The 17,785-nt window shown below is 44.1% G+C and overlaps 1 long non-coding RNA gene across 1 annotated transcript; it reads left to right on the forward strand.

The window, feature by feature from the left end:
• Positions 1-495: 495 nt before the first annotated feature.
• Positions 496-1,071, forward strand: LOC117186772. The gene is made up of 2 exons (XR_004471683.1): positions 496-778; positions 849-1,071. It is a non-coding gene; the product is annotated as an uncharacterized LOC117186772 (long non-coding RNA).
• The last annotated feature ends 16,714 nt before the right edge of the window (positions 1,072-17,785 follow it).

The raw sequence follows: 17,785 nt of genomic DNA on the forward strand, positions 1-17,785 counted from the left end.
AATCGAGCTGCTAAAGCTGCAGAGCGAGAGAGAGAAGGAAGGGAGAGTAGAGAACACAACACCAGCCGCCAACAATGACGCTGGCGTCATGCTGCTAAATGCCGCCAAAGACATGTTGCCAACATATCATGGCAACATTTCTGGAAACAACGATGACGTCACAACTTGGATCGCGCAGTTTAAGGCCATCGCAAAAGTGAACAAATTGAAGGATGAGAAACTACTAATGCTGCTAATGTCGAAGCTTAAGGACAAAGCATTGGTGTGGCTGCATTCGAGTCCGTAGCACATGTCGTTTCCAATCGATCAGTTGTTGAACGTAATGGAAGACACTTTCCATCCCAAGGAAAGCAAACTGTTGCTCCGCCGCAAGTTCGAGTCCCGTTCATGAGGACGTGACGAGGAGTTCTCAATGTACTTCAACGCCAAAGTGGCGCTGGCATCCGCTGGCATAGTCATTGACGACAAGGAGTTTATCGACGGAGTCATTATCCCAGGTATCCCAGATGTAGGCCTGCGTAGGCAAGCCCACATGCAGTGCTTTGGTGCTCCATATCAACTACTCAAGGCGTTCGAGAAGATCATGCTGCCAAAGAAGTACGGTTCAACTGAAGGGGCAAACACTGGAGCCTCGCCAACACCCACTCGCTGCTACAACTGCAACTCTTTGGGCCACGTGGCAGGGGAGTGCCGCAAGCCCAAGCGCGAAAGAGGAGCGTGATACGGATGCGGCAGCATGAGTTACCAGGTGTCACACTGTGACGAAAAGAAGAACAAGGTACATAACGAATACATATACAAATTTAATATATACATTAGCAATTACAATAACAAATGCTTGTCCTTAGATTGCCTCATCGACTCAGGGAGCCCAATAAGTTTTATAAAGTTATCATGTCTAGAGCACCAGTCGGAAAATAAACTAAATAAAGCGGAAGAGCGCTCACGATTAAGTTCAAATGAAATCAAAGAAGATGATTTAAGTTTATATAAGTTTAACAAAGACAAGAAAAACAGAGAAATTGAATTTATTTTGAATAAAAATGCGGATTACGCTTATGTTGGACTAAACAATAGCAAACTTAACATCTTTGGTAAAATACCCAGTTTTGTAATTATTAACAAAAATCGAATCAACTTTGAATTACTAGTAGTGGCAGACGAGTCGATGGGCTATGAGGCTGTGTTAGGTAGGGAATTTATGAATTTATTCAAATTTAAAATTGTAAGTGACATTTGCAAGGAGAAGGAGAGTGGGACAAAAAACAAGTGCGAAATAGAAAATAATTGTATAGAAAGGAGCAAGCGTGAAACAGATAACGAAAAAGGAATAAAAAATGAGTGTTTAGGAGAAGATGAGTGGTTAGAAGAAAGTGAGTGTGACATAAAAAATGAGTGTTTAGAAGAAAATGAGTGTGGAATAGAGAATGAGTGTTTAGGAAAAAATTAGTGTTTAGAAGAAAAGGAGTGTGGAATAGAGAATGATTGTTTAGGAGAATATGAGTGTGAAGTAAAAGAACTTTGGACGTTGACATGCAATGACTGCATCTTTCAAGAGGCGATGCAGTTACTGCACCGTCAAGTGGCCCGTGTGACACCAGCAGAAGGCTGTTACGCGCGGATCCCAGGCAAAACGCAGCCCTCCTCCCGCCCAACCGACCGAGGGGCGCTGCCGCATGACGCGCGGTGCGTAGCCGCACCAAACGCGAACATGCAAGAAAGATAGCTATTAGACTAACATTCGAGGAAAATTAGTACTAAACTTACTAAGAAACTAAGCATGCAATCAAAATACAAATACCACTACAGTTACTAATTAATAGAAAGGTGTGTAAGGATTAATAATTTAATAAGAGGAAGAGAATTAGTGGTGGATATAATATGGTAGAGGGAATTATAATCCGAGCATAAGACCCTAAACGGTTCATGCAAGGAATAATTCGATCTACAAAGTGGAAGGAACAACGGTATAAAATTTCTAGTCAGTCTAATAGGAATCGTGAAGTTTATGCGGCTCAACAGATCAGGGCTGTCTATGTCACCCCTGATCAAGTTGTGCATAAATATCACACCAAGCATTTTTCTACGGTTAACTAAGGATGGGAGGTTTACTAATAGTAGTCTACTAGAGTAAGATGGGAGTCTTACACCCGCATCCCAGTTAAGGCCCCGCAGAGCAAAGAGTAAAAAGTTTTTCTGTACTGATTCTATACGGTCCTGGTGTACTTTGTACTGAGGGCATCATACACAGGAGCCGTATTCTAAGATCGGACGAACAAGCGAGGTATAGAGAGTCTTTGTTATATAGGGGTCGTCAAATTCCTTTGACCACCTCTTTATAAACCCAAGCACGCCCATGGCCTTATTTACCATGGTAGAAATGTGTTCGGAAAACTTTAACTTGGGGTCTAACATAACACCCAGATCATCCACCAGGGTAATTCTCTCAAGAGAACCACCAAATAGGGTGTAGGGAGCCAACAAAGGGCTAGAACGATGAAATGTCATAACTTTGCATTTCGAGGCATTAAGGTGTAACAAGTTTGCACAACACCATGACTGAAAGTTATTGAGATCGGATTGCAAGCGAGAATGAAATGAAATGTCCTTGTACTGGACACAGAGTTTAACATCATCCGCATACATAAGTACTCGAGAGTATGTTAATACTGAAGGTAAGTCATTAATAAGAGTGTGAAGAGTAGTCAAGTTTATGCGCTTAAAGGGAATGGTTTACAGAGTCGAATGCTTTACTAAAGTCGGTGTAAATAACATCCGTCTGTAAGTTACATTGAAAGCCTTTAATAATGAAAGAGGTAAACTCTAACAAGTTCGTGGTGGTTGATCGCCGCCTTATAAATCCATGCTGAGTTGGAGATATAAGTGACTTGCAAAGATGTTGCAAGTGCGGAGTTAATACCTTCTCAAACATTTTGGGAATAGCGCATAACTTTGCTATACCTCTATAATTTTTTGCGTCAGACTTGCTGCCTTTTTTATGGAGAGGAATTATAAACGATTCCTTCCAGATAGGGGGAAAGCAAGAAGAATCGATGGACAGGGTGAATAGTTTAAGCAAGGGTCCACACAGAGCCTCGGCGCAGCACCTGAGTACACAACCTGGAACCCCGTCTGGACCCGGTGAAAACCCCGGCTTAAATAGTCGACGATCATGAAGTAAAGAATATTCATTCAACAAGGGACTGAAAATGGCGTTCGACCTCGGTAAACCGTATGGGTACGGATAACCAGAGTAGCTTTCCTCAGAATAGGTGGTTTGGAAGAATTGGGCAAAAAGATCGGCAATTGCCTGATCATTATTTGCCGACGTATTACAAAATGATAGCGAGGATGGGTGTGCGGACGTTCTACGGTTACTGTTTACGAAGCAGTAAAACTGTTTAGGGTCTTGAGAAAAACGTATCCTGCATCGAGATAGGTATTTCTTATAGCTTTGAGCATTAAGAACTGAAAAGTTTGACCGAGCTATTACATAGCGAGAGTGAGAAATAGGAGAACCCACTTCTTGAAATTTTTTATAAAGTTTTTTAAAAAGTTTTTAGACTGGATAATTCTCTTTGGTAAACCAAGGGGGTTTTCCAGATCTAATCGGACAAAAAAGCAGGCCACAAGATTCAAAAAATGTGCCAAGAGCATTGTAAAAAATGTTTGTGCCTTTTATGACATCAGTGCACAAGTACAAAGCGGACCAATCAAAATCCCTAATGGGGTTAATAAGCTTCGCAAACTCGGCTTTACGAAAACTCGGATCCGATACAACGCATAGATAAAGCAATCGACCCAAGGAATTTTTCACATGATTGACTTGAGACAGGGACAGGTCAAGCAAGCCGTCAACAAAGTCATGTCGTGACATGGGCACTAGGATACTAGACTCGTTTACCGAAGACCAAACAGTTCCTGGCAAGTTGAAGTCACCAAGAACTATCATACGATCTTTATCAGATAGCGAGGAAGAAACAGCGGTTAAAGCGGACAAGTGCTGCTCATAAATTGAAATATCCGAAGAAGGTGGGATATACGAGCATGTAATGAATATAGCGAGAGCGGGAAGAATCAGTTTTACACACAGGAATTCCAGTTCCTGTTGAACTTTGACTGTGAAGTGTTCCGACGTGAAGTAAGAGTCCACTGCAATTAGAACCCCCCCTGCAAGTCGAGACGAACGGTCCTTTCTAAAAGTTGTGTACCGACCTGCCAAAACCTCGGAACTAAGAATGTCCCGCTTTAACCAGGTTTCAGTAAACACAATAACGTGGGAAGCAAATGCAACACTATCCCGGAAAAGAATGCTGAGCTTACTACGCAAGCCTCTTACACTCTGATAGGTTACTAAAAGAGAAGTTAGTTTTTTGGAAAGTGGAAGCAAGACGGGAAGTTGAGGAAGAGGAAGTTGAGGTTGAGGGTGGCACACTGGAAAGATTTGGAAGGGATATGGGGGGCCTATTCTTCTTCTTAGCCTTAAACTCCTTCACCACCAAATGCTCCGGCCAAAATTTGGCGGAGCAAATGGTGTCAAATTGAGTTGGGGAGATGCTTATCTTAAACGAGGCTATCTCCCTGGCATAAGAGAAGTTAAATTTCTCCACCTTTAAACCCACGGCTTTTATTTTGCTTTGAATAAAAGCAATTACATCATTAGATGTGAGGTCAGGGGCCAGCCGTGAAACAAAAACTTGTCGTTTTGGTGGGACTCCCACCAGTGGTTTAGTCACCACAGGCCTAGTACCTGTGGTGGCAATATCCGGAGGTCCGGAACGTCTATTTACTGGTGGGATCGGGATAGACGGGACAACTAGCGAACTTGCGGACACCACGGACGCTGCAGACGTACTTGGCTGCACATTCTCCGAGGCGATGAATTCGGCTACCGAATCTGCATCGCCAGCAGCTGTCGTTGCCCTTGGAGTGGCAAACGAAATCAGCTGCTGTACACTTTGAGTGGTCGGAGTCCGATTTTCGGCAAAGAGCGGCTGAGCGACTATTGGCACTTGCAGATCCCGTGGAGTGACCTTTTTGCGCCTCGGAGACTCATTCAGCAGTTTTAAACCGCTAAACTGAGCCTCCATGGCTAGGAGCCGATCGTATTGGTTTTTAAAACCAACGGACAGCTCCTTAAAGCCACTCCGCGTCTGCCTCATAAAAGCTACCATGTCTTTCTCCACCGCACGGCATGCCTCGCAACTGTAGTGCAAACCATTACGCTTTGAAATGGCATCACTCACAAGGCCAGAAATCCAGCGCATTTTGCGTGCACTACGCTGTCGCAGAGCCAGCAGGGGATAATCGGCTGATCGTGGGTGATCTGCTTATTGCATGATTTTTTGGCACATACAACAGAAAACTCCATAATAAAAAATTTGAACAAAATTAAAATCAAATAATATTTCAAAACAAATTGCTATCAAACCAGTGTGCCAGACAAACGCTAATAGGAGGAGAGGAGAACAGTTGCAGCAGCAGCCAATGAGAGAGAGAGAGCTACTGAACAGAAAGTTACGAGAGCGAGAGAGAAAGAACAGTTATTTAAGTTTAGGTGATAGGGAGAGAGTGATAACACAACAAAAGCTACCAGACGAGAGCGGACTGCAATTTAATGTAATGCGTACTCACTCACTGCAACAACACAAACAAGACAAGCCGACGCCGAAAAATAAAAAGTTAAATAATGTTTTAACACAAATCAAAAGGCATGTACTCGCGGAATAGAATAGGTTTCCAGATTGTTGGCTGGTTAGGAAGATAATTAAAGTTTATTTAGGAAAACACCGGCTGTTTATTCAAAACAAAAGGAAAAAATGCGGAGCGCAAAACAAAAAACGCGTCTGATCACTACGAAAGAGAACGAACGATGATATGTTACTAAAAGAGAAGTTAGTTTTTTGGAATGGTGGAAGCAGAACGGGAAGTAGAGGTGGCACATTGGGATGATTTGTAAGAGTTATGTGGGGACTATTCTTCTTTTAGCCTTGAATTCCTTCACCACCAAATGCTCTGGCCAACATTTGGAAGAACAAATGGTGTCAAAATGAAATGGGTAGAGACTTATCTCTTCTCTTCTTCATCTTTATTGACGGCTTTTATTTTGCTTTGTATAAAAGCAGTTACATCATTAGATATGAGGTCAGGAACTAGCCGTGAGATATGAACTTGTCGTTTTGGTGTGACCCCCACAAGTGGTTTAGGCACCACAGGCCTAGTACATATGGTGGCAATATCCGGAGGTCCGGACCGTCTATTTACTGATGGGATCAGAATGGACGGAACAGCTATAGACGTTATTGGCTGCATGTTCTCCGAGGCCATTGCCAGCAGCTGTCGATGCCCTTGGAATGGCAAACGAAATCAACATCTGCGCACTTGAAGTGGCCGGAGTCAATTTTTCAGCAACGTGCGGCTGAATGACGGTTGGCGCTTGCAGATCCCGCGGAGTGACCCATTTGCGATTTCGAAGACTCATTAAGCAGTTTCAGACTGCCAAATTGAGACTCCATGGCTGGGAGCCGAACGTACTGCTTTTTAAAGCCAAAGCCAGCTCTTTAAAGCGCTTCCGTGTCTGCCTCATAAATATTACCATATCATTCTCAAACGCACGGCATGCCTCACATTTATAAAGCAAGCCATTATGCTTTGAGATGGCATCACCCACGAGACACGTAAACCCAGCGCATTTTGCGTGCACTACGCTGCCGAAGAGCCGGCAGGGGTTACTTGGCTGATCATGAGTGATCTCTTTCCGACAGGTTTCTTTGGCACGTTATGGTAGCGGGAAGGGAAAAAGGAAGGGACCAAGTTAAGCACCTCAACATATATACGGACGGCTCCAAGATGGACGGAGGAGTAGGAGCGGGCTTATTCTGCACAGACCTTGAGATAAGGCTGTCGTATAAGCTACCGGACCGATGCAGCATATTTCAGGCGGAAGTTTTCGCCATCCGGAAAGCAGCAGAGGTCGCTCAGCTTATAGAGCGAGCACACGATGCGGTCAATCTATTCGTCGACAGCAAAGCGGCAATCAGATCCATGCAGGCGTCTGCGGTCTGTTCCAGAAGTGTCTTGGCGAGCAGGGAGTCGCTAGATACCCTAAGCACGACAAAGTCGAAGGAAAGGAGGCGGCGGACGTACTAGCTAAGAAAGGCATCGGGCTGGAGAAAAGGAGAACCGAGAACGTGTCTGTCTCCCTTAGAAAGCTGCACAGTGATCTAAAGAAGCAGGCTAGATCACAAACCGAAAGCAGGTGGAGGAGTACCACCACCTGCAGAACCTCAAAAATAATGTGCAAGGAACGCAATGAGAAACTTAGCCACTACCTACTGCACCTACCACGAAAGGACTGTATATTGTTAGTGGGAATACTAACAGGTCATTGCCTGGCTGCTGCACATGCTATAAAGCTAGGCATCACCAACAGAGACAGTTGTAGGAAATGCGATGAACCTGGGGCTATCGAGACCCTGGAAGATCTCATCTCCAACTGTCCGGCTCTCTCAAGGGCAAGGAGGAAATACCAGGGAGCCCCAGTGGAACCCCACAGGAAATGCTGGCCTATGCTAAAAACACCTTGATTCTCGGGGAATTTAAAACCACATAAACACTCCCGCGATGGTTCATAACCCCCCCTATCCGGATAACTAAGGGCCATATTGGCCTATGCGTGGCCCCGCTGAGGGCCGTCCGGGTTAACCTAACCTAACGATCTGATCTCGAAACGTATGGGTCTGTCTTGGTCATGTCTGGCTTGTTGGGAGATTGACGCCGAAATGCGCACATTCATGAGATAGACTCGAACTGGTCTTCTGGATGTCCCGAAACAATTCGTGGCTCTCAACGAGAATTTTCTAGCCCTAGAATCGCAGTTTCTTGGGCTCAAACTCTTGAGCGAATCGCCTAGACGGAAAATTCCGCATAATGATACCAATCTCTTGCAACCTAATCCGATTTGTACGCCTGCTTCCCACCTTCATCCATCGGAACCAGCAGTTCCTGCTGCCATCACTAGCGACGTGGTGAGTGCTCCTAGTGCGGGTGTGTTGGTTGCTGGTAATGTCTTGCCAATTTCTGCTCCACCCGGGTCTGCCAATGTTTCTGCCCCAGACCGAGATCTCTTTTAAGAGTGGCTCCACCATCACGCTCTCGTTCGGGACTTCAACTTAGAGCAGTTGTCCCTCGGAAAGCAATATTTGTTTCTCGTCTTATTCCTGAGGCTACAACGGAGGATGGTAAACAACACCTTTCCTCTAAACTTAACGCTTCGCCTGATGATATAGTTGTGACTAAATTTACATTTAAACACAAGCGCAACTTATCCTCCTTCCGGATTCTTTACTATCTAAATCTCTTGAACCGTAAATATGGCCTGAGCATACAATTATGCATGAGTTCCTCCAAAAATTTATGTCCCATTTTCCAGGTCTGATGCTGAGGTTTACTTATACCACCTCTCAGCAATTAATTCTGTCGTATCTGCATTAGGGTGCAATGATCGAATTATTGTTATGGGGGACTTTAACCTCCCATTTCTTTCTTGGCTGCCTTGCGATGACGCTAACCTGTTGTTTCCCAATTGCCACAATGACTTTATCAATGGGCTAACGGATATTGCACTTGTCCAAATTAACTCTGTCGATATCCCTTGAGTGTACCCGATCTGGTTGTGCTGACAGTTTAATGTTTAATGTTTAGAGTTCAACTATGGACAGTTAAACTGTGTAAAAATAGAAATGTACAAATCATAAAATTATCTGCTACTGGAAAGTACGGTAACACAATACAAGGCCGAAAGAAGTTAACTTAAATTATTCATTAAAGAAGATTTTACTTTGGAAGCGCAAGTATCAAATGGAAAAATTTATTGTAATCGCGGCAAAGGCTACGGAAAGATTCATGGTCAGAGTAGTTTGAAGGACAGAGAGGAAGACGGAGAGGAAGTAATGCCTAGTCGGGCGGGATGGGACAGCAATTCTGATAAGGCTAATGAGGGCCGAAGATTCAACCTCGCCTAGGAGAAGTTTGTGGAGAAAGAGAATTGCATGACAAGTTCTACGGCTTTCAAGAGAGTGCAAGTTAATGAGGCGCAGCCGACTCTCATAAGAAGGAAGATGACGAGAGGGGTCCCAATTAAGTCCGCGCAGGGCAAAGATAAGGAATTGTTTTTGAACGGACTCAAGCATATCTTGATATTTTTGGTAATGGGGAGACCAGATACAGGAACCATATTCCAAGATAGGCCGTACAAGAGAAACGTAGAGTAGTTTAGTGGTATAGGGGTCAGAAAATTCCTTCGACCATCTTTTGATAAAGCCAAGGACTCCTTTGGCTTTATTCGAAATAGCGGATACATGAGAATTAAAACATAAGTTCGGAACGAAGATAATGCCTAAGTCATTAACTTTGTACAGGCGTTCCAAGGAAATGTTATTAATTGTAAAGTCAAAAAGGTAAGGCTTGTTGCGATGGAAGGACACATTTACATTTGGAAATGTTAAGAGGAAGAGCGTTAATAGTACACCAATTGTTGAGAGCGTCGAGATCTGATTGAAGAAAAAACGGGGACTCCGGATCGCTGTAGGAAAAACATAGCTTGACATCGTCAGCATACATTAGCATGAATTAGTTAAAACTTGGGGAAGATCATTGATAAAGAGGTTAAATAATAAGGGCCCGAGATGGCTACCTTGCGGCACACCCGAAGAGACAAAAACTGGTTTAGAAAGAGAAGATTGGAAGCAGACACGATGAGAACGATTGCAAAGGTACGCATTAGTCCAGTGAAGAAGTTTAGTCGGAAATCCTAGTAGAGATAGTTTGTGGATGAGGAGATTGTGATTAACTGAATCGAAAGCTTTACTAAAATCAGTATAAACTACGTCAGTTTGACATTGCTTTGCAAGTCCGGCAGTTACGAAGGAGGAAAATTCAAGGAGGTTAGACGAAACGGAGCGACGTTTTACAAATCCGTGCTGTGATTCTGATAACAGGGAACTAAAAAAGTGTTGGAGCTGAGAAGTAATAATTTTTTCGAAGAGTTTAGGAATGGCAGATAAATTGGAGATACAACGGTAGTTTGAGACGTCTGATTTAGACCCCTTTTTATGAATAGGAATTATGTAGGATTCTTTCCAGACGGTGGGAAAATCACCAAGCTCGAGAGAGAGGTTGAACAGTTTCAAGAGGGGCACGCAAAGAGAATCCGCACAGAGTTTGAGCACGACACTGGGAACCAAATCTGGACCAGTGAAGAAAGAAAATGTACATGATTTTAAATTAGTTAGAAGGCCATCATAATCAATAAAGGGGGGGTGGATACAACTTGAACTATTAAAAGGGATAGGATATGAGTGCGCGGCAGGATAGTCGTTAGGTGAGGCGAGAATAGAGGCCATGTTATTAGAAGGAGCAGAGTAGCAAAGTTGAAGCAAATAGGTTAGCGATATCGGAATTGTTATCTGCGTAAGTACCATTAAAGTGTAAAGAAGAGGGATATTGTGAAGAATTACGTTTAGAGTTAAAAAACTTAAAGAATTGTTTAGGATCTCGTTTAAAGTTGAGCTTACATTTTGCCAAATAACTATTATAGCATAGGGTATCACAAATTGAAAATTTAGATTTTGCAATTGAATACTTAGAGAAATCTGACTGCGAGCCAGACAGTTTAAACCTCTTATATAAACGAGATTTTATATTCCTTAGGTTTACTAGCCGCGGAGTGAACCAAATAGGGCCAGAAAGATTTCTGAGAGGGAAAACTAATGGAACAAAGGTAGGAAATATGGAAAAAACAGTGCTACAGAAAGCGTTAGTGGCGGGCTCGATCTCACGAAGGTCGTCGAGGAATGACCAATCTATCAGAGAAAGTGCGCTAAAATCAGCCCTCTTGAAGCAAAATATAGCTGAAGGCTTTATGCAGGATTTGGTGGGACCAGGTGAATGCAGCTGGACATCTATTTCCAGGGTAGGATGGTAAAGGTCTTCGGGAAAAGATAGAGGGGAACCTCGGCGTACTAAAGTGTTCGTAGAGTCGGTAGTAAAGACAAGGTCTAAAATCCTACCAATGCTATTGCATATGCCGTTTATCTGACCCAATGATGAGTCGGACAGAGAATCAACGAAATCGTGCTGCATGATTGGGAACATCTGGTTGGAGTCTTTGGATGGAGACCAGGAAATATTTGGAAGATTGAAATCTCCGAGGACGATAAAAAAATCGGACTCATTAAGTTGGGACGAAACAGTTTGAAAAAGGGCTGCATGAAGCATTTAGGCTGAAAATTCAGAGGACGGTGGGATGTAAGAGCACGATATAAATAGATTTATCGAGGAGAGTCGAAGCTTAACTACTATAATTTCAATATTGTTATGAGCTTCGACAGAAAAAAGTTGGGATGTTATGTCAGAACGGACAGCAATCAGGACACCACCACCACGAGATGGACGATCCGATCTATAAATGTTTAATTTGTCAATAAGGATTTCAGAATCAGATATTGAGGGATGAAGCCAGGTTTCGGAGAAAGCGATAATGTCGGCCTCAAAAGTTGCACTATCAGTATGTAACTTGTTGAGCTTGCTGCCCAAGCCACGAACGTTCTGATAGGCAATCTTTAGCGTACTAGGGGAAGCTAGTTTTTTGCTACAGAAGATGTAGCAGACGGAGTTGCAGATGGAGCAGATGGAGTTGGAAGAATACCTGCTCGATGATCCGGGCTGGTGGGACGATTTGTAAAGAGGTGACAAATCGTATGCACCGGCCAGAAAGAGGGGTCGAGCAAACTATTAACATGCTTATCAGGGACGAGAATTTTAAAAGAGGAGATGTTTCGCTTGACCTTGAAGTTAAATTTGATAACTACGAGACCCGCAGAACTATCTATGTTGAGTTTAGACAATATAAAGTTTCGGACCATGACCTCCGTAGCCGATGCCATTAGTCGAGAGACGAAAATAGGTTTTGAAGGAGCAACCGCAGTAATAACAGATAGAGGGGTCACAGAATTATTTGTTGAGACGGGAGCAGTGGACGTAGAGGTGTTAGTTGGGAAAACAGTAGCTGTGGGAGTTGAGGTTGAGGGAGCCTCAACATCCCTCCGGACGGCAGCGTTAGCGGCTTCAAGTAGGACCACGGAAGCGCTTGAGACGGCTTCCTCGATGACATTCGGGGCGACGTCCTGGTCAGACACGGGCGCGGGAGGGGCGGCAGGTGCGACTGCAGGAGAGACTGCAGATGAGGCCACCGTCGTATTCTGTGCAATGTAACCATTATAACAAAGGTCCATGGCGTCAGAATTTATTAGTGACGGTAATCGGGATTGGGGTGCAGGTGATCCCGGGACTGGAAGATAAACGACCGCATTAGAGATTGGCAAATAATTGGTAACCTTCTTTCGCTTTGGCGACTCAGTCAAACTTTTTAGATTTTTGAAATGAGACTCCATCGCAAGAAACTTATCCTGTAGCATTTTGAATCCGGAGTTGAGCGCAGCGAATTCAGTATGAGTCTGTCTCATAAAAACCGGCATGTCGTTCTCAATAGCTCTGCAGTCCCAACAGGTCCAGTTGAGACCGCAGCGAGTCTTTATGAGGTCGACTACGCGTCCTCCAATTTGCCCAAAGTCGGCGCAAACAGTGTGTGCCATGTTATCACACAACCAGCAGATGGTGAATGTTTGCCGTGTGGCAGCTGAGCGGCAGCGTTTAGCACAACAAATACTCATTATGAAAAGATGAGGAAAATAAATATGAGAAAGGTGAGATTAATCGAGGAAAATGCTTGAGCAATGACTTTAAGTCGAAACTAATAATGATCAAGTAGCACAAACAATTACGCAGATCAATACAGCAACAACAACGAACAAACGGCCGTCGCAAAATCACAAACACAAAACGAACACGAAAAACACAAAGCGTCCGACGCGGAGAGGGAGGCGGCAAACGCAATACGACTGTGTTAGTATTTATGCAGAGAAGATTAAAATGTAGATAAAAAGAGAGAGCGGCTCAGATAGAGTGCATCGACAATACATATGTCAACAACAATGCAGCTGCCGGTGACTAAGAATGACGGGGTAGGAAAGAAAACACAAATTGGATTAAAAATTTGGGAATAACTACACGAAAACACGAGTAGTGGTTATGCACATGTAGCAAACGGAATGCTCGATTAATTACAAACACAATAAACGTTTTATAATGTAATTACTCTCCTTAAATCACGGAAAAAAATAATTATTAGGCGGAGCGAAGTAAAGACGCGACCATCAGCAAAGATAGATATCGATAGATGTTCCATGGCTCCTTGCCGTTTAAAGTGTTTTCGCAAAACAAACTTTAACGACTTAGATCTACATCTCTCGCTGTTGATTGGTCGTTTCTTTATTCATTACCAAACATAGGCGCAACTGCTAACTCGTTTTATATCTCTATTTACTCCGCCCTTAATACATTTGTTCCAGAAATCACTGTACCCGTATCGTCCAAGCCTCCCTGGTTCTCCAAGTATTTGTCATACTTAAAAAACAATAAATCCAGGCTCTATAAAAAGTACCAGAAGTCGGGCTCCACGTTGGCCTTAGCTCTATACTCCTCCGCTCGCTCTCTGTTCCTTGCCGTTAATAGTCAGTGTTATAATCATTACCTTTCACAATGAAGTAGTAATCTTCGAAATGATCCTAAAAAATTCTATTCGTTCGTTAACTCTAAGCGTAAGTCAAACGCTTTTCCTCCGTCCCTTCATTACCAGAACAAAACAGAAGCTTCTGCTGTTGGTATTGCAAATTTATTCGCTACCTTTTTCCAAACAACGCACTCGTCTCATATTTACAATGCGTCCACTCGGTATCCGTACCTTCTACCTCACGCTAACAGCATTTTTCTGTCTATTTTCGAGGAAAGCGTTGTTCTGGAAGGTTTGTCATCTATGGACATATCGTTTTCGGCGGGTCCAGATAAGGTACCAAGTTGCATTTTAAAACACTGTGCCCAGTGCCTTTGCAAACCCTTGACCTTTCTCTTCAACCTCTCTTTGGAACAGTCCTGTTTCCCAGTAATTTGGAATGAGTCCTACATCATTCCGCTTCGCAAAAAAGGTTCAAGATCAAATATTGAAAACTATCGTGGTATCGCAAAGCTTCTTGAGTTCCTTGTCAACCTGCAACTGCAACATCTTTGTTGATATCTCCGTCGCAACACGGTTTTCTCAGACATCGTTCAATATCGACTAACCTTCTTGAGTCTTCTAACCTAATCCACCGTGGTTTTCAAAGTGGTTTGCAGACGGATGTAGTTTTTACGGACTTCAGCAAGGCATTCGATTCTGTGAACCATGCTCTACTTATTCACAAGCTCTCTTTATTAGGGTTCCCAACGAATCTTCTAGATTGGATTTTGTCCTATCTCTCTAACAGTACTCAACGTGTTTTGTTTTCGAACGTGTTGTCAAATACTGTTAATGTTACTTCAGGTGTGCCACAGGGAAGTCACCTGGGCCCGCTTCTGTTTATTTTATTTTTGAATGACCTTCCTCAAGTTATAACATACTCTACTACACTAATGTATGCTGATGATGTTAAAATCTGTCTTTCTTACTCTGATTGGTATTTGCACACACGCCATCAACTGGATCTAAGTGAACTACTATTGTGGTGTTCAACTAATCTTCTTTTTCTGAACCTTTCCAAATGCAAACTTATGACATTTTACCGTCGCGCTCCACATTTTGTCTCATATGTTCTAGGAAATCATGTCCTTGAGCGAATTTCGAGTTCAAATGACCTCGGAGTCCTTTTTGATCTTAAGATGTGTTTTAACAGCCATATAGCTGCAACAGTAAATAAAGCTAAGGGTGTTTTAGCGTTTATCAAGCTTTGGTCCAAGGACGAAACAACTGTATATCTCGTTAGTACGTCCTATATTGGAGTATTGTTCTTGTGTGTGGAGCCCGCAGTATAAAGACCAGCAGGTTGTTATTGAATTCGTGCAAAAGCAACTTTTAATTTTTGCCCTTCGTAATTTTAACTGGGACTCTGGTAGAATCTTGCCACCCCACCGGTCTTGGCTAAATCTAATTGACCTGCCGTCGTTGCACCATCGCAGAATATGCAATGGCGTAATGTTCGTGCACAAGCTCCTTCTCGGGACTGTTGACTCCCAAACTCTCTTGGGTCAGATTGACTTGGCCGTCCCATCTAGAGCCATTTCAGTAGGTCTAATTATTCCGAACATTAACCTTTTAGGGTTATATGCCATAATTATAACTCCCTCTGTCATACCTTATCCCCTGAACTATCCCTTAAACTAATAGCATGCAATATTTATAACCACCTAAATTTAACTAGGTTAGGTTAGGTTAGGTAGAGGCGGCTGCCAAGCTCGCTCGGAGCCCGGCACACTTAGGCCTGTTTCGGCCCGTTGTGATACCGCTTGGGATCATTCCCTCCCTGCAGTGAGATTTCATGTCATCAGTTGTCCCATCCAGATGCTCTTATAAAGTTTGCGATCTTTCTGGGATATAGCGTGGACATCTCCGAGATATCGTTCAGAAAGGCGGAGCCCAAGTGATGCAGCTTCCTTCTGCTGAGATCTGGACAGGAACAGAACAGGTGTTTCACTGTCTCCTCCTCGTCCTCGTCTCTGCAGCTGCTGCAGAAATCATTGTATGGGGCACCCAGTCTACTTGCGTGGGTGCCTACTAGCCAGTGTCTTGTGAGGGAACGTATGACTGCGCTGCACCTTTCCCTGCCTAGTTTGTAGAGCTCTGCGGTGCGCTTCTTATCTATGGTCGGCCATGTTTGCCGAGCTGTGCGACAACGTAGCCCTATTTGCCACTTGTTGTCTGTTAGTCGCATGTACTGCTTTTTTATGATGAGCTTGCAGGTGGCCATAGGCATACAAATATCCTCCTTATCTTGGAGAAGGGGGGTCGTAGTACCAGATCTGGCCCGGGACCCATATAAGGCTGATAGCAAATTGCTGAGCTATCTCGTGAATAGATCTGCGGCACTTCGCCACAGTAGCCGAGTTCGAGGAGATCGCGTTAAGTGATCTGATCGCAGCTTGGCTATTGCTGTAGATGTTTAGATTGGTTGCCGTGGTGATAGCCGTGTGAAGGCAGTACAGAGCCTCCCTGATTGCTGTAACTTCCGCTTGGAAGACGCTACAGTGATCCGGAAGCCTGAAAGATTGCCTTATGTTTAGCTGTTCAGAGTAGATTCCTCCTCCAACCCTGCCATCCAGCTTTGCGCCGTCCGTGAAGATGCTTATGGCCCCGTCTGGGCCGGGGAGTCCCTCGAGCCATTCGTCTCTATGAGGGATGATTGTGCTGAATGGAGTATCTGTGTGCTCCCTTGGAACTTGATAGTCCGTTCTTGCTGGGACCATGTTGTTTTTATTAAGTATAGATGAGTGACCTATGTGTTGAGGTACCCATTGCTCAGAGTCCCTAAGACGTATTGCTGCCATTTCTGCCCGCTCCTTTCCTGCAAGGTCAAGGCTCTGGAGGCATAACATGGCGTTTAGCGCATCATTTGGTGTAGTTCGAAGGTGTAGTTCCACTGACGCAGAGGGCAGCCGTTCGCTGAACCTTGCCAGCTGATTGGTGATCGTCCTTTTTGTTAAGGCAGGCCACCCGATAGTAACTCCGTAGAGTATTATAGGTCTGACTATTGCCAGATATATCCATAGGACTATTCTTGGGTTTATGCCCCACTTTAGGCCGATAGCTTTTTAGCAAGTGTAGAGTGCTGCCGTTGCCTTCTTCACCCTATACTTGACATTCAGGTTCCAGTTAAGCTTTTTGTCAATTACCAACCCTAAGTAACTGGCACTGTCGCTGAAGGAGAGCCTGTATCCATTTAGTATTGGGGGGTTGAGGGGCGGGACCTTGTATTTTTTTGTGAATAACACGAGTTCCGTTTTCGAGGGATTTAGTCTCAATCCGCGCGATTCTGTCCATCCGGACAATCGAGCACGCTTTGCGGTCATGTGGTCGCATAGTGTTTGGGGGTATTTCCCCGCGAAGATAATTGCAACGTCGTCCGCGTATGTCACTACTTTACAGCCTCCCTCTTCCAGGTCGCATAGAATCTTATTGACTGTCATGTTCCACAGAAGAGGAGACAGAACTCCCCCTTGCGGGGTTCCTCTGTTGACATACCTTGACTGGGTGGACGATCCCATCGATGATGTCACCGTCCTGCGTATGAGCAATTGATCAATGAGCATCACCAAGTGACGGTCCACCCCCAGGTCAGTCAGGTCTTCTGTAATGGCGCCCGGTGTGACGTTGTTGAAAGCTCCCTCGATATCGAGAAAAGCTATTAGTGAGTATTCTTTGAGATGCAGCGATTTTTCTACACTCGAGATCACTTCATGAAGTGCCGTTTCCGTGGATTTTCCTTTCCGGTAGGCATGCTGCGCACTTGAGTACAGCTTTGGACTTATGGTTGTCCGTAAATGTAACACGATTTTGAGGGGAAAGACAATAAACTGATTGGTCTAAAGTCTTTCGGGGTTGAGTGTGAGGCTTTGCCTGTTTTAGGGATGAAAACTATCCTAGCCTTAAGCCACGCTTGCGGTATTGTACATACCGCCAGTATCTTCCTGAAGATACTATGTAGCCAGTTGATGGCCGTATCCCCGGCCTTCTGAAGTTGGGCCGGGATTACCTGGTCCGGGTACTTATGTTCCGTTTTGTAAGGATATGGTCCATCGATTCTACTGATCCCTTTCCTGGGGGGTATGTCGTCCTACAAGTTCTACGAAGGGTGTGTAG

The sequence above is a fragment of the Drosophila miranda genome, chromosome XR (genome assembly GCF_003369915.1).
Source record: "Drosophila miranda strain MSH22 chromosome XR, D.miranda_PacBio2.1, whole genome shotgun sequence".
NCBI lineage: Eukaryota > Metazoa > Arthropoda > Insecta > Diptera > Drosophilidae > Drosophila > Drosophila miranda.